This window comes from Macrobrachium nipponense, chromosome 36, assembly GCF_015104395.2.
Source record: "Macrobrachium nipponense isolate FS-2020 chromosome 36, ASM1510439v2, whole genome shotgun sequence".
NCBI classification, from domain to species: Eukaryota; Metazoa; Arthropoda; class Malacostraca; order Decapoda; family Palaemonidae; genus Macrobrachium; species Macrobrachium nipponense.
Window position 1 is genome coordinate 49117541 of NC_087220.1, and position 25511 is coordinate 49143051.

Sequence of the window (25511 nt, forward strand, 5' to 3'; positions counted from 1 at the left end):
AGAGAGGAAATAAAAAACTGTACTGTCTTTTAGAATTACACGCCTCCGTGCATTTTACATAGAGCAAGCAACGCGTAGGAAGGAAAGAGGCGTAAAAACCTTATTTAATGAAAGGAAGCGTTCCGTTCCCCGCGTGCCTCCTTCCACTGATTAGACGCGTAATTAAAGCTTTGGAATAACGCGCGCGGAGGGGAACGTTCCTTTGCTTTCCGCGAGCGGCGGTTATTATGGAAAGCGGCGAGCTTTTGTGTCATTGTGTTTTTTAAGTGCTTCGCTTTTTCTCTTAATGCCATTGTTCGCCTCATGCTCTGGTGAGTAAGAAAAACGTTTATTTTCTTTCATGCCTGAATTGTTATCTATTCGAGTATGAATTCAGTCGAATAATGATATTATTTTTCTGTCTTTTTATTCATTAACTTTTGGGAAATGATTTCAGTGGGAAGAAGTAGCTGGGACGGAGTCTCGCTGTAGATCTCATGTCCTAAATGTTTAGGTTTTTCAAATTTCCGGTAATGGAAATTCATAATGGAAAAGGTGAAACAACTGAGTTTTTTTTATAATACAATTATTTTTAGTTGACAATAAAATGAAATTTAAATAAAGCTACTACATTTATAGTTAAGCTATAAGCTTAAAAAAAGTCAAATATTGTAAAAGTTGGCCATTTGATTTGTGCAGATTTGTAGAATAAAGTATTACTAATAGCTTTTACAATAGATTAATAGTTTCCTGTCTTAGAGAATATCTGCATTGCCCAATACAAATGTTCCCTCTGGTATAGCATAGCATTAGTAAAATGGTATAACTTGAAAATTCAACACAAAATAACCACAATTCTTTTATATTTTTCTTATCTACTATTTACTCTTTAGTGCACTGTTGAAAGTAAGTGTTGGTGTTTACAGTATGATTCAGTATGAGCAGGTAACTTTGTGTCTTATAGGCTGACGAGAAATACCATTTAAGTGTATTTTACTGTAATTTACCAGACTTAATTGTTTACAGAAAATACAGAACTCTTATGGAAAAATAGAGGAATGGTACAAGTTCATTTAGATTATTAGAGCGTTCTCTTGATAACAAGGAATAGAAATAGAAATGTACAACTTTACAATAAGATACTGTTTGAAATTGAACGATACTCTTATGAATAGGATTCGTCTTCTTAATAATAATAATAATAATGTGTCTTGAGGCGGTTTGTTCATGTAGACGGATGGATAGACAAGCGTCATAAAGGGTAACATTGAGATGGTACGTTCATGTCGAGAAAATTGGAGACGGCTGGTAAAAGAGCCTGTGCATTAGAAGTAAATGGAACCAAGGGAAAGATACCAAGAAATTAGATAATAGTTGGCGTGTGATATTTTGATTCGATTACAAAACGCCTCATTATTATGTAAAGGTAAGGCAAATGTTAGAAGGTTGACGCTATACCTATTATTCCAATGATATCACTGGAGTGAGTGACATCCAATTATCCCCTTCAACTGCTGATGGAAAGTGATGGCTCTAAAAGCGTTAGTGTTAAATTTCATACCGAACAATTATTTTATTTTTAATTTTTTTTTTTTTTAACCGGGTGATGATAACAAACTTTTATGGAAAATCTAATCATGATTTATTAGTTGCGAAATGTTAATTTTTCCCATTAACCCTTATGATGAATTCGCTTCAAAGAATCCAGTTTTTATGGCGAGGGAATCTTTCCAAATGGTTTCTCATTAACACCTATCAGTCAGCCGAGCCTAACACCGCGGCCTGTGGAAAAGCGCCATAATATTTCAGTCTCACAAAACAGATCTATACATCACGTTGTGTGTCACGGAACATCAGGTGTTTGATAAATCGGAGAGTCTAGGAACTAAATGAAAGAATAATATAGCCATTTACGTGTGTCTTCAGCTTCCGATGAGTTCCATTGTTGAATTAAGAGTTTTAAACCTATTTGTACATTACATAGTGGGTATAAGCCCACTACTTAGTAATACGTATGATCTCATTACCGACTCCACTTATTGTTCAGTCATTATAGGTACTGGTTTTATTTGCTTCAGACGTGTAACGAGTCTTGCTTGCCAAATGAAAGGTGTAAATGTTCAGATAAATGATCAGTAAAGATCTGAAAGGGAGCTGGGTTTTATGGTAAGGAACAAATCTTTGTTGTTTTTTTAATATTAGTTATAAAGGAAGCAGCCATGCCTTCTCCTAAAGCAACTGATGTTGGGAGAGAGAGCATGTCGTAGGGAGGTATTTCCGGTCTGACGGAAGCTTAGGGTAAGAGAGGCAAGTCACAAGAGTAGCTAGGCTTCGAGATGGATCTTAGGGACCTCTACAATAAGACCTCTTTTTCCTTCCCAATTTGCTGGTTGTTGTGATCACTTCCAGGCAGTCCCGAGGCGATGTATGGAAGCCCCAAGTCATTAAGTGAGAACCAGTATCTCTCTCAGTCCTCTGCAGTCTGTGACCCAGGACAGATGTCCAGCCGGCCAGCCTCCCAGACTTAAGCCTATCGGCTCGGCGTACTGGCGGGCACGAACCCCAGACCTGAACAAAGTCAGGCCGCATTCTTCCACAACGATACACTGAATATTGCATCCAGGTACGTCTAAAAGTGTAAACTTCAACCCAGCACCTTTTACTACCATACGACTCTTGCTAATTTCATTTTCAAGTCTCATTTTTACCCCTTCTACCTCAAAAGCCCTTTGTCCTCATCGGGCCACGTGCTTCCCTTTGTGACTTGTTAAAGACCAAGCCTTCAGTGCATACCTCAGTGAAACATTAGAGTTTCCTTTCCCCAATGTTAGAGAATTAATCAGCCTTAATCAAAGAAAGAAGTCATTTTTTCTTTTATCTTGTTTAATCTGGGATTCTTTTCCAGATTCCATGAGTCACGTGCCCAGTCTCTGCCGCAAGTGTGCATTACCCAAGTTTATGAAACCAGCTTGAATTAATCCATTTTGAGCCAGCTATTATCCATTTGTGAGAGATATATAAGTCCCTTTCTCCAGGCCAGTAAGGGCCTTTTGTAAATAAATAGCTGTAAAGTAACGAGCTGAGTTTTCTGGCGACCTATTCCTCTAGATTAATTGTCCATTATAAACCAGTTTTACGGTAAGTTAAAGCAATTTCCTCTTGAAATCCCTCAATTATTTCCGTTTACGTATATAGCCTCTCTCAAGGCCGGGCTTAATACGTAACAATTTATATATATATATATATATATATATATATATATATATATATATATTATATATATATATGTGTGTGTGTGTGTGTGTGTATATATATATATATAATATAATGTTTGTGTATGTATGTATGTATACACATACATGCATGCATATGTATATATATATATATATATATATATATATATATATATATATATATATATAAATCCGGATGTGTTTGTAAGTTTTATATATAGATATGTGTGTGTATGTATGTTTGTATGTATATAAATATATAGAATTACACTTTTAATCTTCTGTTTCACGAAGATGCTGAATTGCATGATTTGCTCCAGTCATTCAAGTTGCTCTACCGTTTCGGCCTCCACCGGCCCTTTTTAAGAGCGTTTATTGACTAAAGTATATAAAAGTCAAAACATATACATCGTAATATATTCAAATAGAAAAACCACTTAAAATTCTCAATGTTCAAGTTATGTTCTCATTCCCATAGGGAAGATTTTACTTGAAAACAAACCAAGGCATAACGAAGGTGTTGTTTACCAAATTCCACGTTCATGTAGAAAATTTTATACAGGAAAAACTGCGGAAAATCTTGCTACCCGAATCAAACAGCATCAGTATTGTATACGTACAAACAACAAAAGCAATGCAATCAATGTACATTATGGTCAATTTATTGGTGTAATAGACTGGAATAGAAGCAGGGTATTGTTCAAAAGTGGTAATTATACATTAAAGTGCTTACTGGAGAGTGTTTGTATTCAAACAAGCAATAATGAGAACTTCAATGACATTACAGGACTTTACAAAACAGATCCTCTATTTGTACACAACAACAATAATATAATGCTAACAAGGACTTGTTTAATCCTTGACGATCATTATGTAGATTGGTGTTTTCTCTTGTTTTTTTCTCTATTTTTTTCTCTGAATATATTACGATGTATATGTTTTGACTTTTGTGTACTTTGGTCGATAAAAGCTCTTGAAACGGTAGAGCAACTTGAACAACTGTCTTCAATTTACCTGTGGAGCAAATCGCGTATGTATAGAACATTTCATTTCAGCGTTTGAATGATGCTAATGGTGATGTATAAGAGATATTAATTTTAGTTATCAATGAGCCGCATGCTGGTAACGTTGATGTAATTAACCTTAGATTGACTGAAGAAAAAAAACCGGTCAATTTAGCCTTTCCACTACGTTGCGAATTATTTGTTCTTGCCGACATTGTTTTTTTTCTACAAATAGACTTGAGAAAGTTACGATATCTAGGCTAACATTCTCTCTCTCTCTCTCTCTCTCTCTCTCTCTCTCTCTCTCTCTCTCTCTCGAAAACACTAGAATTATTATATACAGCTTTAGCAAGAGTTTACACCAACAAAAGAGCAATAGTATTTTCTGGAAGGGGCGAAAATAAATGCAACGAAGTCAGACAGCTGCTTTCGTCCGTGAGTGAAAATTTCTTAATTGGAAAGAAATATATATTTTTTCGTTTTGGAAAATTGGCAAGATATGAAACAAGGCGTGATCCAACCTGCAGCTTACTCGGGACACGTGCTAAAATCTATGGTCAAATAGTGCGTTGTTTCACCAACGAAAATTAAACTAAATACGCTATATTTTATTAGAAATAGTTGTAATGTACTGTTTAACATTAACATTATTTATTTGTTACATTTTCATTCTAATCAATAAATCATCAATATCTTGTCATTAAATTCCTTTATCTTTGACTCAACGCAAAACACCTTTTTCAGACCTTTTTAGGCTTTTCCATAGACCTTCCTGCCAACCCCCCCCCACCCCCCCCCCCCTCCCCCACAACAAGAACAACAACAATATCATCATCATCAACAACAAGGTAGTTTGTAAGCTTACTCACCGAGTAAGCCAAAATAAACTTTCATTACTCCCTTAACATCAGCGTAGGGTCTGTTATTACCGCCTTAGAAAACTAAAATTTTCCTTTATGAATAAATATTTCCGAGTGAATGCTTTCTCTCTCGAGTGAAAACCCATGTCACTCTCTCTTTTCCTATTGTGGGAATGAAAGATATCTGTGTTTTTTATGCTGTGGAAATATGAGAGAAATATACTAATTTACTTTATAGGATGAGTGTATTAGAGACAATTGTAGTTTTCTTTTGGCTTGAATTATACAGAGAAAATGTTGTTTATTGAGAGGAAAAGCTAATTTAGCTTTGTGTGATATTATCTACAGTTTTATTTATTTATTTATTTATTTTTATTTATTTATTTATTTTCAGCTGACGGTAAATACATGCAGCTGATATCACAAAAAATAGAAATATCCTGCTTCTCATAGGCGAAAGGTGATGAGCTGTTTGAGTTTCCGCCAGTCACGATTATTTACAGTGATATCAACTGTGGATATTTACCGCCAGCTAGCCCCCCACCCCCATAATCCCAACCCCTCACCCTTGAAGGGAAATAGCACATTAATTTGACGATTTGTAGTAGAAGAGCCATAGCGTCAAAGATAGTGTCATTTGCTCTTGAGATATATAATCCCTAACGTGGGAGGATTGCAATGTATTGCTTTTGACTAAAAGGCAGTTGTTTTCATTGGATGAAAATCCCTTATTAAAAACACTTTCTCTGGAGAGAAATGATGGGATTTAAATTTTTAATCTACTTTTAGAAGGAAGTCAGGCTTCATATCCCTTTATGCTGAATATTTCATTAGATTCATTTTCAGTTTTGCTTAGTGTCCAGGTAAACTCACCTGTGGGTGGAAAATATTCTCTCTCTCTCTCTCTCTCTCTCTCTCTCTCTCTCTCTCTCTCTCTCTCTCTCTCTCTCTCTCTGTAATTGAAGTTATTCTGGAAGAGCAAGAAATTGCTCTTTTCATATTCTTTTCATTATTTATGTATGTATTTATTATACAGTATTTCTAATACACTATTTCCTATACTACAAAACTATTGAGCTTCACTAATTTTCCTATTATTTTTGCTCGTCAAGAGAGAGAGAGAGAGAGAGAGAGAGAGAGAGAGAGAGAGAGAGAGAGAGAGAGAGAGAGAGAGAATGAATCCAAACTGCAGTAATCCCTACATCTACGACAAGAGAAAACTAGGATGATTCTCTCTCTCTCTCTCTCTCTCTCTCTCTCTCTCTCTCTCTCTCCGTAATTGAAGTTATTTTGGAAGGGTAAAGAAGTGCTCTTTTCATATTCTTTTCATAAAATACCATCGTGAAAGTGGCCATTTTTTTAAAAATTGAAATGAAAGATTCGGATTGTATATATCAAAGGAACCTATAAATGAAAAGAGTGATTGCCAGAACTTCATTTAATCTCAGAAAAAAACTACTCTGAATATCAAACAATCCCAGTTTGAAGCAAAAAGGAATAATTAAACGGACATGAAATTCGTCTTAGAGAAGATATGAGTCTTTTCCATCAGCGGTGGGGTATTTCAACAGGATGGTGTGTGTGTGTGTGTGTGTGTGTGTGTGTGAGAGAGAGAAGAGAGAGAGAGAGAGAGAGAGAGAGAGAGAGAGAGAGAGAGAAGGCTTTACTTTGCTACCAGAGAAGGAGAGGGAGAGTGAGATAGAAAAGGTTTTATTCCTGCTACGCGAGAGAGAGATAGAGAGGGAGAAGGCTTTTCCCCTACTACCCAGAGAGAGAGAGAGAGAGAGAGAGAGAGAGAGAGACGAGAGTTCTTTTACTTTGCTACCAGAGAAGGAGAGGAGAGTGAGATAGAAAAGGTTTTATTATTCCTGCTACGCGAGAGAGAGATAGAGAGGAGAAGGCTTTTCCCCTACTACCCAGAGAGAGAGAGAGAGAGAGAGAGAGAGAGAGAGAGAGAGAGAGAGAGAAGGCTTTACCCCTGCTACCCAGAGAGAGAGAGAGAGAGAGAGAGAGAGAGGCAGGTACCAGGGGGAGGCGGGGGGTTCGCCTGCTACCCTTCATTTTGCGGTACATACATTTCACAAGGTTCCCCCTTTCAAAAAAAAAAAAAGCATGATAGCTGAACCTTTCTTTGATGCTGCCTGCACTTAATCATCATTTGAAGATCACTGGCATAAAATTATGGAAATCAAAGGTTGTGTATATTTTTCTTGATCCAGTTGAATTTATATATTAAAATTTTAGGGTCACTGATTTGAAAATTTCAGAGGTGAGTGATCTTTTGGGAAATGAATGCCTTTATAATTTTTTTTTATTTAGTCGAATTTAATGTTTCAGTGGGAGTTTAGAATCTAGCAATGGAATGAAGGGTAGTTCTCGACTAGCGCGATATCCAATTAACTCTTCATCTCTTGTGTTTATTTCATAAAGGTCCCAAGTGACCCGAAGTCCATTTAACTTGCTTTCGGGAGAGGCTGCTGCAGTGCAGTGACGATTTTATCTCTCGCTGGGGATTTTTATTATTGATAAAATTCAACTTTTTCGTGGCCGCTACCCGATAGCTTGTTTGGTGTTTTTTTTTTTTATTTGAAAGACCCGTAGAGAAGAGTGTTGTGAGAAAGTACAAGTTAGTGAAACGATGAATCAGAAGTAATGAACTTACAAGGAGTTACAAGGATTAGGAAGTCTCAAAGACTTGTTAGCCCATCCGAGGAGACATTGCGTGCTCACTTATCTCCAGGAGCAGGTTTTACTGTGCATTCACAGTGTCCTAGTGAGTCTGTCTAGCTTTCTTTTAAACTCTTTCCACACTGTTGCTGTTTATTCCACGTGTCACATATCTTTTATGTAAAGAAGTTCCGGCAATGGGATGTGTTGCATCTCTTCAGTCCTAGTTTCCATCCATTATTTCTTGTCTGGTTGTCGGTTACGGTAAATAGGTTACTGTCTACTTATGTTATGCCTTTCAGTATTTATAAAAGTGTATTTGCCTTCTTTTTTCATATTTAGAGATACCCAGGAGATAATGATTTCTTTCTAGCACACTCCGCACGTACGTAATCAGTACTGAGTATTTTGCAATAAACCATTAATTCAAATAATTTATTAGGCATTTTGAAATGCAGACGATTTTGTTATGAAAAAGGATGATTTACTTTTTATTCAAATTCAACTAAACATACGAGAATTTTTCCCAATTATTCGATCAAACTTGAGATCCGGAGAGAGTTCCCATTTCCAAATGAAGAATACTCCAAAAACAATAAACCAGAATAATGTTGAACACGAAGCACCATTGCCACTAATTGCCTAATCAACGAGTGACCTAATTACCGCAGTGACGTCATGGAAGTCTAATGATGACAGAAATAAAGGCACTCGGCTCGTGTCATTCACTGAGGCTCCTTTAAATTCAACTGAATAAAAAGAAATATATAAAGGCATTCATTTCCAAAAAAAGTTCACTTAACTCTAAAATTTTCAAGTCAGTAACCCTAAAATTTGGACATATAAATTCAACTGGATCAAGATATATATATATATATATATATATATATATATATATATATATATATATATATATATATATATACATACAACTTTTTATTTCCAAAAGGAAAGTAAGTTTAAAATTTTGTGTCAGTGACCTTGAATTATGTTTTAAGTGCAGACGGAGCGTCAGAGAAAGGTTGACCTATCATGCAATTCAGTGACGTTAAAAGTATGTTTAAGTGCAGAAAGTGTCAAAGAAAGATTCAGCTATCATGCAATTTTTTTTCTTTCTTTTTTTCCAGAAAGGGTGAATCTGTGAAATTATGATTTTTTTTTATCGGCATTGATTGTTTCTGAAGTGGGTTTGTTAATAAAATAATAAAATCGCGAGACTTGGAAAGGAATTGAGATGTTGAGCTAGGTGCAAAAAAATCGTAATCCCTAGAACTATGAAAAGCTTCGTCATTTCAGGATGAAGTTTCCTGTTGAAGTAACCGTTTTTTCAGCATGAGACACTTTTATTAATTTTCTTTTTATTATAATTTGGTATTTCGGAGTTGGGAAACTGAGAATTTTACAGAAGATTAAGTTGATCATACTGAAAAACCAAATTATATCAAACAAAATACATTCAACAACAATATATCTTTGCAACATTCTTGTTTACTATGCCACAAGGTTAGGGGTAAAAAGAAGGGGCATGGGAGAATACCCCCCCTTGCAACATCTGTGTTTGCAACAGCTATACTCACGAGATTGTCGTATTCTCCCCCAGCATAACACGATCTATAAACCTAGTTTACGTGACTCCAGGAATCAGTCAGTCAATCCCCAGAATAAATATTTCACGTCAGACGAGTCCCTCCCCCAGTTCTTCTTTGATGCTGGATCTCCCCTTAGTCCACTTTTCACCGAGTTTACAATTTGGTATTGACTTTGCATTTGGAAATGTAAGGTGTTTTTATTTATATTTTTCCACTTACCTTTTATTAGGTAAACAAGGGTATTTGCCTCTTCCAGTTGATTTTACAATTGAGATTTTTTTACTGACTTTTTATTTTATAACTGAGAGGTATTTTATTGACTCTGTTTGAACTGACTATGTCTGAAAGGCATTCGTTTTATATTATAAAGAAATTAATGTATTTTGAATTTTGAAATGACTTTGTATCGGTAAAGCTTTGGTTTTACATTTTTGAACTAATCGAATATTTGTTAAACACTGAATATATATTTTGGAAATAACTTTGCATGTGGAAGATTATTTGTTTTAAATATTCCAAATTCATTTCTTAAATTCTCAATGAAATGACAGATAGTAAGATTAGGAAACGATAACTAATTCAATCTTTATCCCCGGAGGCACTGAGTAAGGGACAGGCGACGTGAAATATTTTTCGGGTGGGTAAAAAAAAAAAAAAAAAAAAAACCAGAACCTCGTTTGATGCTGCTGGAAATACCGAGTTTACTGGAGGGGTTGGGTGAGGGGAAGACCCCACTTCTTCCCCCCCCCCCCCCCCCCCCTCTCTCTCTCTCTCTCTCTCTCTCTCTCTCTCTCTCTCTCTCTCTCTCTCTGGTGCATAGGTAACAACGTCGTTGTGGCTGGATGATTTTGGTCACTTACCTTGTGTGTCATTTAGTCTTTCTGCGGAATACATTTGAGATTCGAGATTTCATTCGTTTCTTCGCCCGTTTGAAGTGAGAGATTTTATCAAAGTCTATTATTATTATTATTATATTATTATTATTGTTATTATTATTATTATTATTATTATTATTTTGTAAAACAAAATAACTACTTAATGTGGCCACGGTGTTGGTGACTAAGTGTTTAAACGGCATCATGTAAAGCCAGATCGATCAGTTTATCACTCAACATCTTTTGCACATTCTTTCAGTCCATGAGTTTGTGATCATGATTTTAAACGTCGTTGTGTTAAGCCAAATCAATCAATCTATCACTTGATTATATCTGCACTTTCACTTAGGGATAATGACTGTTCGCGCTGAAACCTTCACCACCTTAGCGGGAGTGAATCGGCAATATTCCATTCTATCTTATTATTATTATTATTATTATTATTATTATTATTATTATTATTATTAATTGCCTTTGAGGCTTGTAAACGAAAAGTAACATCGCAATTTTTATCTTGGTAATTTCAATTTACAATAGAATTCCCAATATTTACAGTCGGATGGATTCATTACCTTCTCAAAAGATCCCCCTAGGGCACCTCAGGGGCGTGATCGGTATGGTGTTGGCCTGCCACCTCAGTGGCCCCGAGTTCGATTCTCGGGCATTCCATTGAGGGTTTAGAGATATGTATTTCTGGTGATAGAAGTTCACTCTCGACGTGGTTCGGAAGTCAGGTAAAGCGGTTGGTCCCGTTGCTGAATAAACACTGGTTCCATGCAACGTAAAAACGCCATACAAACAAACAAAAAGGTGCCCCTTTTTTCATTGTAGAAAATGAGTATTCTTCTCAAGAATCATTTGACAAAACCTTTCCAGTGTATTAGTTTTATTCAGAAAACAGTAGTCTTTCTTGTTAATTTTAGTGTATGGGTATATAATTCTGGCAGATTATCGAATTTTAGACAACTAAATCTGGACGATATTCGATTTTTTTTATGTGCAAGTTGAAATTTCCAGATTAAATTGTCATCTCATTTATCATGAGGCATTTCTGCCTGTTGGCTTGAATTTTCTTTTTCATCATCGATTTTGTGGTTTGCAAATGAGAGTAATCAGAGTTAAAGGTTTTATTTGGATCAGTGGGTATTTAGGCCCAGTGGCCAAATGATTGCCAGTGACAGATTGGGTAGGAGATGAGGTCATTAATTTTAAATGAGCCAAATAAGCTCTTTAACTCTGATTTGCAAACAACTACAAAAAATCGATCAACATCCAGGAAAGAAGGGAACTTGTTCAATTGCGTACCGTTACTCTAAAATAAAAATGTTTTTGGGGGGATTAACACAATCAATAAAATCTAACAAAACACACAAAAAATCTTTCAACATACCCTTGCATTTTCATCCATAGAAGAAAGGAAATTATTCAATTGCGTACTGTTCTCGTAAAAAAATCAATATTTTCTGGTATTACCTCAATCAATAAAATCTAACAAAACAAAAAAAATCGTTCAAAATACAATACCCTTGCATTTTCATTCATAGGAGAAAAGAAATTATTCAATTACGTACTGTTCTCGTAACAAAAAATCTATTTTTTCTGGGATTACCACAATCTATAAAATCTAACAAACCACAACAAAAGCGTTCAAGATACCCTTGCATTTTCATCCATAGGAGAAAGGAAATTATTCAATTACGTACTGTTCCCGTAAGAAAAAATAAAATTGTTATCTGAGATTACCACAATCAATAAATTCTAACAAACCACAATAAGAAATAGTTCAAGATACCATTGCATTTTCATGCGCAGGAGAAAAGAAATTATTCAATTACGCACTGTTCTCGTAAAAGAAATTACAACTTTTTCTGGGATTACCAGAATCAATAAAATCTAACAAACCACAATAAAAATCGTTCAAGGATACCCTTGCATTTTCACCCATAGGAGAAAGGAAATGATTCAATTACGTACTGTTCTCGTAAAAAAAATCAATATTTTCTGGTATTACAACAATTTAAAAAATCTAAAAAAACACACAAAAAAGCGTTCAAAATACCCTTGCATATTCATCCATAGGAGAAAGGAAATTATTCAATTACGTACTGTTCTCGTAAGAAAAATTAAAATTGTTATCTGAGAATACCAGTCAATAAAATCTAACAGTAACTGCGTTGAAGGGTTTCCAGACAAGAGAGGAAATGTTACCTTCACTCAGAAAGGTAAAGATTATTTTTATTTACGCAGGCTTGTTTACCTTGATCGTAAAGTGACTCCGCTTTTCTCAGTCGCACTTTAACCAAATGTTGCTATTTTATTTCCACTGGCATTTGTCGTTTATTTTCTTATTCCGTGACTTGTTGAAGTTTTCCTTTGTTGCATGATTAGTTCTCTTCCTTTTGTGTGTCAGAGAGAGACAGACAGACAGACAGACAGAGAAGTATGCACAAGTTGCGATTGCAATGTATGTATATATATATATATATATATATATATATTATATATATATATATATATGTGTGTGTGTGTGTGTGTGTGTGTGTGTGTGTGTGTATTATTTCTGTATGGGTGCATACAGAGAGAGAGAAAAAAAAATTCCACAAGTTAGGATTGCAATATATATATATATATGTATATATATATATATATATATATATATATATATATATATATATATATATATATATAGTGTGTGTGTGTATCTAAGAGAGAGAGAGAGAGAGAGAGAGAGAGAGAGAGATTCCTTCGTCGTCAGCAGTGAAAATACAACAGTTAACAGGAATAAGCGTGCAGAGACGGAGAAGGTAGTGAGTGGAATGAGTTACATTAACATATGTGCGTCCCAACTTTCCCATTTCACCCAACAGGTCCACCCGTGCCCCCCCCACCCCTCCCCCCCCCCCAAAAAAAAAAAAAATAAAAAAAAAAAACAAAAATAAAAAAGAGAGAGAGTAGAGAGGAAAGAGAAAGGAGAGAGAGGAGAGAGGGGCCAGTCGCCCTTCCGTCAAAACCGTCCTCTTCCGAATGCACCGAATTCCTCTCCTTCCTTTCCTTCCTTTCCTTCCTTCCTTCCTTCCTTCCGCGCTTTCTCTTCCGTCATTCGATGTTAATTGCGTTAGTGGGGCAACTGCGCCGCTTGTTAAATGACTAATTAGTGACTCTTGTGCTTTTCCTCACTCGGCATTATTCAGGCGACGAACTCTCGCCGAAAATTTTCGTTTTGCGAGGGATTTTGGAGAGAGAGAGAGAGAGAGAGAGAGAGAGAGAGAGAGAGAGAGAGAGAGAGAGAGTCTCTCTCTCTCAGACACACTCACATTTCATATATTTTTTTTTGTATATATATATATAATATAATATATATATATATATATTATATATATATATATAATATTTAATGTATACGTACGTACATTTATGCTTATATATGTGTATATATAATATATGTAATCGGTATATATATTTATTCAATATATATATACATATTACGCACATATACTAATATATATACACATGTGTGTGTATATATAAATATATATATATATATATATATATATATAATATATATATATATATATATATATAACATCTAACTCCAATTAGTTTAGTATTTTCGAAATCAGGGCTAGGTTGGGGATGGGTGCAGGCTGGGGTGGTTTGGCGTGGGGGTTTGGGGTGGGTGAGTGATTGGAATGGGGTAGGGTGAAGGGTAGAGGTAGAGGTAAGGTAGAAAGGGCATATGCCGAAACATTACAAATATTTATGAGAGTCGTATCCAAATTATGTTCGGCGTCGTTGTCAGAAACTCGTAATTTGACACCATAAGAGCTGACTTTCTCTTCACAAGAATTAGTGTATAACCATAAAAAAAATGTATTATTTCCAACTGTTCAAAAAGAGCTGACGATCCTGGTTATATGTCTAGCTGGCTCAATTTAATCTAGGTGCGTATGAATCGGAATGTGGAGATCAGTCTTATGCCTTGTCCTGTTTAATATTATTTGATGTTTTTATGTAGTCAGATTTTTTTTATTCTTTACTTGAATGAAATGACGCATTGAAGTAAATTCATTGAGGTTTATCTGTTTTTATGTCATGAGATATATATATATATATATATATATATATATATATATATATATATATATATATATATATATATATATATCTTGCAGTTCCACAATGGTCCCGTGGGTGAGTACCCTGAAGATGACTTTGGAATAAAAGTTGAAAGTCTTGGTACCTCCTTTCATTTTCACGTGAGGATCTCTTTATATATATATATATATAATAGTATATATATATATATATATATATATATATATATATATATATTATATATATATATATATATATGGTCAAAGTTATTTTTTTATACAGTTCTTCATTACATTTTCCATTTTTTTTTTCTGTTTTTCACACTTTTCCCCCGACATTTTATCAAGAGGAAAACTGCTTTGTTAGAGTATGGCATATGTGGTTGTTCCCTTATTAATGGTAATGGCGATGATAATCAATGCGAATATCGTATAAATGCTAAATGTAGAATGAACAGAATAATTTATCTTTAGTGGCGAATGGTAAACTCACTCATAAACCTCTTTAAGCAAGATGACATTTATCCCTGTCCATACCCCGACATTAATGTCTGTTCAATACGCTTGCATTACTTGATTATATATCGTGTTCTTTTTCTCTAACACATTGGGTAATCTTGTGCACCTTTTTAAGTAGTTTCTAAAGGTCTCTCGCTTCTTAAGTTTTAGTGATGAAATTAAGTGCCAGGGGCATCCGACCAAAATTATGCAATGTGGGAATTTAATTTTGAAACAGGGACTTTCTTATCCCAAGAAGAAGAAGAAGAAGAAAAAGAAGAAGAAGAGAGAAGGAGGAGGAGGAGAAGAAGGAGGCTTTACCGAGTTTTCTTCCTATTTTCTTCCTTTTTTTAGACCTTTAAAAAAAAGTTTTGTTCTTCAGATATATTGGACATGGTTAATTTAATTATTAAAAAAAATATAAAATAGATATTGTGGTGCTTATGGCTTGATCACCATTTTCCTTCAGTAGTTGTTTACGTAGTTGTTGGATTGTGATAAAATCACTCTGGATATAGAAATCATGCGAAAATACGAGGTATTCTTCTAAGTACTGTAGTTTTAGCAGAGACTGCTGGATATCCCAGTGCATGAAGGCTTTCTAAGGCGTATTATTAGGGTTTTGAAAGTCAACCTATATTCCAAAAAGAATTATACGACCTGCAGACCGATATTACCAGTGTCCTTGTTATTAAAAAATACAATCCTGGTTCATTTTCCAGAACGTTTAAAAAAATACTCTTGTTTTTCCTAGGTTACCTTTTCAAGGTTGTTGGGACGGGTAATAAGGGCATAAGTCTTCCACAAAACTATGAGGTCTACCAAGGATGAAATAAGTTATGGCAAGATTGAATGCTTATCAAATCACTATTAAAAAGCGTGGAATGTATTTTCTAATTACCACCAAGTGCATATTACAACCACCTTTAAAGAATGAGTAATTATATAAATTTGATCAATGAAAGTTAACATAATCACATTACTTTGATATGTGTCCAAAGCGTTTTCAGTTATTATTTTGAGAGATTATGGGAAATGATACGTGGAAAGACAGCAATACTACACTCGCCCGCTGAAATCTGAAACATTACACAGATTTAAAGTCATCGCTTCCAGATTATAAATTCAATTCCATATTGTCGAGTCCGTGGTCTTCAAATACAGCTCGGTGTTGAGGCAGCGTCAAAGAATGCTTTGGGAAGGGATTGGCTGGAACGAAACATTTATTCTGGGGAAGAGAATGAGAACTTTGTGCGATGTAGGTTACGAGGGAGGGGGGGGGGGGGATTCTCCTCCTTCTGCCCTCGTTCTTCTTGCTGCCCCCCCCCTCCCCCGGCTGACACACACACACACACACACACCCAAAACAGGCCAGTCAACAAGGATGCAGCAGGTGGGAAAGATTTGTCCGTCTGTCTGTGAGTTGGTCTTTTGTGGGATGGATTTGCTTTGGGAGCAGTTTTTTATTCAGTTTTTTTTTTAATCCATATTGACGTCTCTTTTACAAAAGGCCGTTTTAGGCTTTTTAGCATCTCTGTTACAAAAGTTGTTTTATTAATATTAGCTTCTCTTTTACAAAGGTTTTTGTATTCATTTTTCTATTCATTTTAACGTAGGTCTTTTTTAAAATTCATTTTAGCATCTCTTTTTCAAAGTTTTTTTCTAATCAATTCTAGCATCACTTTTACAAGTTTTTTTTTTTTATTCATTTGAGCATCTCATTTACAAAGGTATTTTCAATTCATTTTAGCATCTCATTTACAAAGTTTTTTTTATTCATTTTAGTATTTCATTTACAAAGGTATTTTCAATTCATTTTAGCATCTCATTTACAAAGTTTTTTTTATTCATTTTAGCATTTCATTTACAAAGGTATTTTCAATTCATTTTAGCATCTCATTTACAAAGTTTTTTTTTATCATTTTAGCATTTCATTTACAAAGGTATTTCAATTCATTTTAGCATCTCATTTACAAAGTTTTTGTGATTCATTTTAGCATTTCATTTACAAAGGTATTTTCAATTCATTTTAGCATCGTATTTGCAAAGGTGTTTTTTTTATTCATTTTAGCATCTTATTTACAAAGGTTTTTTTTTTTATTGATTTTAGCATCTCTTTTACCAAGTTTTTTTTTAATTAATTTTAGCAGCTCTTTTACAAAGTTTTTTAAAAATTAATTTAAGATCTCTTTTACAAAGTTTTTTTTATTGATTTTAGCATCTCTTTTACAGAAGTGTTTGTATTCTTTTTAACGTCTCTTTTACAAAGTTTTTTTTTTCATTTTAGCATCTCATTTACAATGTTTTTTTAAAATTAATTTTAGTATTTCTTTTACAAAGGTTTTAGTATTCATTTTAACGTGTCTTTTACAAATGTTTTTTATATCACTATAGCATCTCTTTTACAAAGAGTTTTTTTTTATTTTTTACTAATTTTAGCATCTCTTTTACAAAGTTTTTTTTTTATTCATTGTAGCATCTCATTTACTATGGTTTTTCATTCATTGTAGCAACTCTTTTACAAAGGTGGTTAAATTCATTTCAGCATCTATTTTACAAACTTGAAGTGGCTTATGATGTTTCCAATTTGAACTTTCACTAACATTATGGGTTGCGTGCATTTATAATTCCTCGATAACAGCAGTGGCATACTTATTGTTTTGTCTTTCCCAGTGATTACAATGAACCGGTTTTCCCCTAAAACGTCATTCCAGTAAAGTACCCCTCCAAAATAAGCCACCCCTTCCCACCTTCCCTCCATCGCTGAACCGGAAGTAAATTTTTCAAATATATCTTTCTATCTCTCTCCCATGATGATGGTAATTGCATTACTGAGGTAATTGTCTTGTTTGTCTGATTCTTACTTAAAATGCTCTCTCTCTCTCTCTCTCTCTCTCTCTCTCTCTCTCTCTCTCTCTCTCTTTGTCAGAATACTATTATATATTAGTTCCATATCTGATATTCCTGGTTCTTTTTTCATCTTATTTGTAATAATATTTTGGATATGTATTGAAATATTTTTCAAAACTCAATGCGGGATAGAACCTTCCCTAATCAGATTAACAGGTGGAAACGTTATTATGACCTAGGAGCCAATGTTTCATTCATTATTTTATCGTGCGCATATTATATTTTAGAAATATAGTCTCACATTTTAGAAATATAGGTTCATTTAGATATTTTTTTATGTTGATTACTTAGATTGTGATTGTATTTTGATTGTTGAGAATTTTTGAAAATATGGTTTGCAACAAAAAAAAAATGGCATGACTTTTGATAAACAGATTTTCATTGTTCTGACTTAAGTAAATACAATAGTCAGCTCAGTGGCTTTAAAAATCCATCATACTGAGGTTTCCATGATACAACGGGCTCTTTTCATCAGATATTCTCTGTGTCGTCCTCTCCGTTTTTCCTCTGTTAATCGTGATCTACACATATTTATGAACCTTCTGTCTTACTCCTATTCGCTCTGCATGACCAAATCGCCTTAAGGTATTCGTACGGAACTTTCCCTGTGTCACTCATTTGATCCGAAGGAGTCTCTCCCGCGCAATCGAGTTTTCTGTACAGCGTATAATGCTGTATGAAACTCTCAGCCACGGCCCATAAAACTCTCAACCGCGGCCCATGAAACTTTCTGCTACGGCCCGGTCGTAGCCTTTATGTTGCCTGTGCCTATATCGCTGCCAGAAGTAAGAATATGGCTAACTTTAACCTTGAATGAAATCAAAACCACTGTGGCTAGAGGGCTGCAATTTGGCATGTTTGATGATTGGTGGGTGGATGATCTACATAACAATTTGCAGCCCTCTAGCCTCAGTAGTTGTTGAGATTTGAGGGCGGACGGACAGGCAGAGCCAGCACCATAGTTATCTTTTGCAGAAAACTAAAAACTTGGTATGGAATATGTGTGGTTATAAATGCGACATCTCCAAATGTGGTGGTTTATGTTCAATTTAGATTCTGATTTACCACGTTTTCGGATCATGAGGTAAACTGGAAGTGAGACTTATTATGCAATTACAAGGACGTTCGCTCCTGCTCTTACCTGAGAAGAATGTCGGAGATCGAGTTGAAATGCCCCATAAAAAAATTGAGGAATTATAAACAGTGACATGTGACTTATGTGACTAATGCTTATTTTCTACAGGATTTTCACCGAAGAGTTCAAATTGCTGTTGTATCAGGGTTAACGACTTTGATAGTCTAATTGTACTTTTTTTTTCTTTTTTTAATCCCAGTCCTCCTATTCGGCTGGGTGGTTTTATAGTGTGGGGTTCCGGGTTGCATCCTGCCTCCTTAGGAGTCCATCACTTTTCTTATTATGTGCACACTCTTCTGCATGAGTCCTGGAGCTACTTCAGCATCTAATTTTTCTAGGTTTCATCTGAGGGATCTTGGGATCGTGCCTAGTGTCCCAATGATTATGGGTAGTTTCCACTGGCATATCCCATATCCTTCTTATTTCTTCTATTTTTTCAATGTTTTGATACTTATCCATTGTAATTAAATTATTATTATTACTTATTAATTATTATTATTATTATTATTTATTATTACCTTGTATTATTATTATTATTTTATTATATATTATTTTACTCATAATATTAGTAACTGAGGTTTAGTTATTTTTATCTGAAATGAAAAAAAAATATACAAAACAAACCCAAAGTCCCTAAACTACCATAACAAAGGTCAACCGAATTGGCGAATAGAATTCCAGATATAATGAAAGAAGAAACGTAGAGAAGAAAATGACAAAGAACGACAACAAAGACAAACTAAGCCTTCTGCAGCTTCAGCTGGAGAAGGACCTAAGAGTCTCTCGCACTCTCGGGTCTTCAAACTGTTTATTGTTTGTTTGAATGGCGTTTTGACGTTGCATGGAACCAGTGGTTATTCAGCAACGGGACCAACGGCTTTACGTGACTTCCGAATCACGTCGAGAGTGAACTTCTATCACCAGAAATACACACCTCTCACCCCTCAATGGAATGCCCGAGAATCGAACTCGTGGTCACCGAAGTGGCAAGCCAAGACCAAAACGATCACGCCACTGAGGCACTTCAAACTGTTTATGTGTTTCCGAGTAATGGCACTATATTATGAGAGGCGGTCAGTCCTTTTGGGAGAAAAGGATCTTCTTGTCATGTGGGATAGAGAAACACTGTGTTTTTACTTGTGTATGAAAGAGAAAAACTTAAGAATAAAATGGATGCAGTTGTTTTAAAAAGTATATCTTGGTTTTACCAGACCACTGAGCTGATTGACAGTTCCCCTTTAAGGGCTGGCCCGGAGGATTAGATACTTTGACGTGGCTAGGAACCAATTATTGGTCACCCAGCAACGGGACCCACAGCTTATTGTGGAATCCGAACCATATTATATCAAGAAATTAATTTCTATTCCTCGTTCAAGGAGGAACTTGCAATAGTTGTAGCTTGGATGACAGTTTGCTATAGAAAGCAGCCGGATCTGCAGAAGTGTATTGTACAAATATCTGTGTAATGTGGTACTACAAAAAGATGCTGTAGAGCTTTAGACATTTGGCCGAAACCATTATTGTCATGTCGCGTGTATCTGAATTTTAGGAGAGATGATGCTACTCAAAGAATTACGAAATACTTCAAAATAGTAAGAAATAATATTGTTAGAATAATGCAAAATAAACCATTTTGTATATATTTAAATTTTTTTCTGAAATCAGAGGCCTGGTTTTCCATAGACATCAGGTGGCGTATGAAAAAATTAATTTTAAAAATTGTAATTTTTTTTTCTATATTAGCATGCACATCTAATCTCCTGAGAAATCGGATTTTATCGATTAAATTCCGATATGATTTCGGGTAGAAGCTCATGATAAGTTAGAGGAAGGTGAAAGGTACTACTAACCACTGGCTGGTGAGTGGCTAAATAAACAGTGTGCCTTTTTTGGAACTTCCATTGATTGGGAACCTGAAGTCCTTCTCTTCCTGTGGTATTCCAGTAACGAAGGCTCGGGATTGAATAAGTTGATACAAATAATTCTTAGGAATGAAGAAGTCGTGCTGTTAAAAGCGGAGAATTTTGGGTCAGTTCAGTCTTGTATCTCGAGTGAAGACGATGTTTCGGGGCACTGCAGTTTTTAAAACTTCATTCCACTGACCCAAATACCCTTGAGATCTATATATGAAGTCCTCAGCGAAGATGAAGATTTCATGGCGACGTGCCTTGTCCACCCGCAACTATCCGCACATTCGCTGTAAATTTAAAACTAGCCAAGTTAAAAAAAAAAAAAAAAAAAAAAAGGTCGTTCGTTGCTTTCAGAATTGTGAAGCCAACACCAAAGTGTCGAAGTAGGCGAGCTTTTAAAAATCAGTTTGGCGGCGAGGGCGACATCAAACAAGGGTCTGGGAGAGGCTCGACCTGCCTCTGAAATATTTATTCTGGGGAGAGGACGAGAGAACCAGGTGTGTGCTGCTGCTGTGTAGCTGTTTCAAATGTCGAGGTTAGAAGAAGGAGGTGGCGTGGGATGGGGCAAAGAATTGTTCTTCTCCAGTCGTTATTCTTGCCTTCCCGCCCTCTCCACCTCCACCACCCATTCCCCAAGATCCCCCCCCCTTCCCAAACTCCCCCTAACACGCGACATGCCCCCAAACAAACCAGTTTCTGATGGAAGAGCCGCGTTCGCTGTGTGCCGTCTGTCAGTCGTGTTTTTTTTTTTTTTTTTTTTTTTTTGAGGATCAAGTTACTTCTCAGTCTTTGTCCCTTTATTTTATTTAAAAAAAAATGGGGGGGCGGTGTGAAGAGTGGGTGGGAGAGGGTCTTTGCGACAATCGCATTAAAAAATAAAAGTCGATCACATTTTTTTTCGCGTTATCGTCTACCGAACAGAGGTAAAATTAATCATTTTCACGACAATAAAGTATGACATTTCCTTTGGGAATTTCTCCACGAAAGTAAAATTTCATGCGTTCCGATATCAGCTGCCAATCCAAAGGAAAGTTGTCGTCATATTTTTCACATCAATACCACCGAAGAGAGAATGGGCTTCTCACCACATTAGAGTATCCCCCCTAAAATTTAAAACGATACATTTTCGCATCCAGGCTTTCTTTTTAAATGAAATCTTTTTATAGCTTCCAAAGAGAAAGTGGCTCTCCTGTTAGTGACGTTGTCGCGCAAAGGAGAAAGGAGCTGTCAGTATTACCACTTTTGACACCTAAATCTCAGCATTACTTTTTATTCCTTAAAAGGCTTGTGACGTTTCCTGTGGGTGCCTATATTCGAGACAGGAAATCATGAATTCATGTTTGGGAGTTTACGTATGAGAGAGAGAGAGAGAGAGAGAGAGAGAGAGAGAGAGAGAGAGAGATAGGTACGCCGAGAAAACCAGGAGAATAATAAGCTACGCTACTTTTGCACTTTATCACTGCACTTCCTTTCAGGGTGGAAAGTAGCAGTGTTTCATATATTACCCGGTTGTGTAAACGCCCAAAGTTTAGCATTTAAACGCACACAGATCATTTATATATATATATATATATATATATATATATATATATATATATATATACATATATATATATATATATATATATATATATTATATATATATATATATATATATATATATATATATATTTATATGAGAGACACTGTGCAATATATTCTGTTAAGGGGGGACCACCTCAATTGGGGGGAGGAGGGTTCGAAATATTGCCTGGAGCAATTAGTTTTGCTACCCTCCCATTTATAAGTCACCTAATGGAAAGTTACTACAAAACTTTTCACAATTTCTATCCATTCGTTTTTTATATTAATTTTTTTCCCGATTTTTAGACGCATTGCTTTAAAACCCTAAGGCTTCCTTAGTATTTAACTAAATTTTAATAACTAAAGCAATTAATACTCACAAAGAGTTGCTCTATCCAATGAATTGAGAAAGATTAAAAAAAAATATAGATAAAATAAAAAAAAATTCATTGATATAAAAAAGATTATTTTTACATAAAAAATTCATAAAAAATAGAAATTGGGAAATAATTTGGAAATTCTTCCAATTCTTTCGATGTAGAATTTATCAAGGATTTCAATTGTATTTGAATTTTGAAAATAGGACTACAAATCAAAAAGCCTTAGGGTTTTAAAGCGACCCATATACTGAAAAACATAGTTTTGAGGTATCGCGTGTTAAAGTTTGCGTAATGAAATTCTCAGTGAAAACCGCATAGGCATCATTATAAAAATTTACTTAAGCTTGATTTTCGTATTTTAACACGATACTTCTATGGTATCTGGTCCCCCCACTTCAAAAAGTGATATTAACCCCCCCCCCCCCCCCCCCCCGGGGGGTGGGATATCATGAGGCACGACCCCACCCATTGTCGCCAGCTAGGCCTGGCTATACACATGCTTCATCTTGGTGTTCTTTCTTGTTATCTTTCTAAGTCTTTTTTTCAACCTTTCTCTAGCTAATGTACGCTTTCTTGACTGCTTCTTCTTTGGCATTTTCATGAATAAACAAGAAAAAATGTACTTAGATATAAAGAGTACTTGACAACTCCGGCTCAGAAGTGAACGATGTAGTTACATCAAAGGTATGCGGGTTACTGATGTGTTTGTGCAGCTGCTCCTCCTGCCCAGTGTTGCCACTCTCGGGTTGGATTTATCGTACTGGCTCCTCAAAATTATGGGGTTTTCAGTAGAAATATCGTACAAAATTGTAGGTTTTATCGTAATTATTATCTTACACTGTTTCTGATATTTAACACATTTTTATAATTTGACAATATTTTGAATATATGTATGATTTCTTTGCAGTCATTAATATCTTGCAATTTACACAATTAAGAAAAAAAGACAAATGAAACATTTCTCTCTACAATAACGAAAAAAATGGAATTATAAATAATTAGTTAATGTTATGAACAATTGTTATGAACAAATTATTACTATATTACTATATATGTTGTAAAAAAAAGTATTCAGCTTAGAGCGTCACTTCTTTCCATAGTGTAAACTAAACTGATAACGAATTAACACGAAGATATGTGAGTTGATAGGCCCACTCATACATCTCTTTAAACACTCCAAAACATCAAAAATCAAAATAGCATCACTGAGTAGTAATTTAAAATAAATATATATAATTAAACATGACTGGTACTGATACCTATCCCATGGTGAAGAAATTAATAACAATAATAATTGTAAAGTATATCTTTAAGAATCTTCTTTCAAATCAAATTCATGTTCTCTGATGTTCTGGAATAACTTCATGATTATTATTCTGGAAAACATATCATTTGCAGGAGTAAAATGAGCACATGACCCTCCAGAACCTTTGATGCAACTAGCAGAGAGAAAAGAATCCCAGCCCGCCTGTCCCAGGACATGTAGCGGGCACTGCCCGCCCGTCCCAGGACCCACAGCGGGTCCAGCCTAACCGTCACAGGACACGTGGTGGGCACCGCCAGCCCGTCCCAGGACCCGTGGCGGGCATCAGCCCCCCTGTCCCGGGTCACGTGGTGGACACCGCCCACCCGTCCATGGACCTACAGTGGGCCCGGCCCGCACATCCTGGAACATGTGGCGGACACCGCCCGCCCGTCGCTGGTAACCACAGCGGACGCCTGCCCACCCGTCCCGGGATGCATGGCGGACCACTGCCCGCCCACCCCGGGACCCGTGGCGGACACCTGCTTGCTCTTCCCGGAACCTGCGGCGGTGTACGCCACGTGTCCAGGACGGGCAGGTAGGGCCCACCGGGGGTCCCGGGACGGGCAGGCAGTGTCCGTCGCGGATCCCGAGGCGGGCAAGTGGTGTCTGCCACGTGTACATGGACGGGCGGACACCAGGCGGGCAATTCCTCCACACGTCCTGGGATGGGCGGGCAGGGCCCGCCACGGGTCCCGGGACGGCCAGGCAGACACCAGCTGCCTGTCCCAAGACCCCCGGCGGGCCGTGTCGGCCCATCCCGGGATCAGTGGGGGACGCCTGCCGGTCCGTCCCGGGACCTGTGGCGGGCCCGGCTGGCCTGTCCCAGGACCAGTGGCGGACGCCTGCCCGCCTCCCCCGCCGGCCCATGGGCAGAGGCGGACGCCTGCCCGCCCGTCCAGGGACCCGCGGAAGGCCCAGCCGGCCTGTCCCGGGACCAGTGGCAGACGCCTGCCAGCCCGTCCCGGGACCCGCGGCGGGCCCGGCCCGCCCATCCCGGGACCAGCGGCGGACGCCTGTCGGCCCGTCCCGGGACCTGCAGCTGGCCTGGACGGGCGGGCAGGCGTCCGCCGCGGGTCCCGGGACGGGTGTGCAGGCGTCCGTAGCCGGTCCCAGGACGGGCGGACAGGCGTTCGCCACGGGTCCCGGGACCCGCGGCGGATGCCAGCCCGCCCGTCCCAGGACCAGTGGCAGACGCCTGCCCGCCCGTCCCGGGACCCGCAGCATGCCCGGCTGGCCTGTCCCTTGACCAGTGGCAGACGCCTGCCCGCCCGTCCTGGGACCCGCGGCGGGGCCCCCGGTCCCGCCGTCCCAGGAACCCGCGGCCAGGCCCCGGACGGTGTGGCAGGCGTCCGCTGCGGGTCCCCGGGACAGGTGGGCAGGGCGGACGCCTCGGCCCGTCCCGGGACCTGCGGCTGGCCTGGACGGGCGGGCAGGCGTCCGCAGCGGGTCCCGGGACGGGTGTTCAGGCGTCCGCAGTCCGGTCCCGGGACGGGCGGACAGCGTTCGCG

The 25511-nt window shown here is 37.3% G+C and overlaps 1 protein-coding gene across 3 annotated transcripts in view; it reads right to left on the reverse strand.

Moving 5' to 3' along the window:
* The window catches only part of LOC135203614 (uncharacterized), a 383148-nt gene that overhangs the window by 265298 nt on the left and 92339 nt on the right, over nt 1-25511 (reverse strand). The window lies entirely within an intron of this gene.